Genomic DNA, 1,450 nt, shown 5'->3' on the forward strand with positions numbered 1-1,450 from the left:
GACAGATTGACTTTGTGATTTATGGTACAACAAAGAGAAATGCCTTGTGAAAGTGCTTGTTCTTGGTATACCATTGCTTTCTATTACATGAACAATTGGTACCCAGCCATGGTTGTGAATTCAGTGTTAACTATCTGTGTGATAAAGTTGAGGACCATGACATAAATCAATTGTATAATTGTGTATACAGAAGAGAATAGAAAGGAATTGGGAATGTTTATTCACAATTTGATAAGAGATTCTCCCGATGTATGCAAAAACGTAAGTTTGACATCAGATGGATGGATGAATAATTTATGCTAAATAATGTTAATTCCAAGTTTTGTGAATATTGGAAAAACGGTTCTCCAAATGTATTCTAAAATGCGTGATGCGTGACATACCGCCGCAACAGATGTATGAAATACTTTTTAGCTACTATGTTTTGAAACTATCACAAGCAAAACTGTTGCATTGAGGTGTAAAGGTATAAACAGGCCTGAACAAGAACCTCATTTAAAACAATAACTTTTCAGCTGAACCATAAAAATATCAGCTGCCTCTGCACTGCTGATCATACTGGTGAGAGAGTGCCTTAGTTGCTGACCATACCAGCTAAAATGGAAATATAGGAACTGCCAATAGATCTGCATCTGCCAATCGAAGACTGGGACACTGAGTAAGAAGCTAGCTGAAATACAGGTTCAAGGCTGTGAATTGACTATTAAAACAAAAAGTAAACTTGTATCTTGACTGGCAGCCAGTGTACAGACCCAAGAACTGGAGTTTTATTATTTGATATTCCAGCTGTGATGTACTGAGGCATCTGCTTGTCCAGCAAATGATGACTTGTAATCACCAATAGGAGAGGTAACAAACAGGAATCCACACTTCTCCAAACCAGTATCAACTTGTGATGGTATTAGCATCAACCACAGCATTTCATATTTATGTTATAGTTATTTACATATATATATATATATATATATATATATATATATATATATATATATATATACATACACACACACTAATGGTGAAGTTACATTACCATTGGAAAAATAGGCTGCTAGTTTCACTATATGGCAAATCTGAAATAGTAATACACAAGGGCTTCAGTGTTCTTACTGTAATTTCTGTGTATTTTTAAATTAACTCTACATTTAGAATACCACACATGCATAAAAGGATATCTTTGTAGCAGCCGAGATGAGACTAACTACATAGACTGGTTCAGGAGTTTTCAGTGGGGTGTCATGTTTTCTGTTGAAAGGGAAACACATTCCTCCAAGCTAACCTTACACCGCTTACCAGAGGGCCTGGTTTTCAAAGCTTTGAACTAACTTGCGTTGATTCTCCGGAATAAGTTTGAGAACAAGAGCTCTTGTATTGTGTCTGGGTGTCACATGCCCTTAAAATGTTTTTTGGGAAAATACTTCAGTGTGGGTAAACCTGGTGATGCTAAACCAAC

Source organism: Polyodon spathula, chromosome 7 (genome assembly GCF_017654505.1).
Source record: "Polyodon spathula isolate WHYD16114869_AA chromosome 7, ASM1765450v1, whole genome shotgun sequence".
NCBI classification, from domain to species: domain Eukaryota; kingdom Metazoa; phylum Chordata; class Actinopteri; order Acipenseriformes; family Polyodontidae; genus Polyodon; species Polyodon spathula.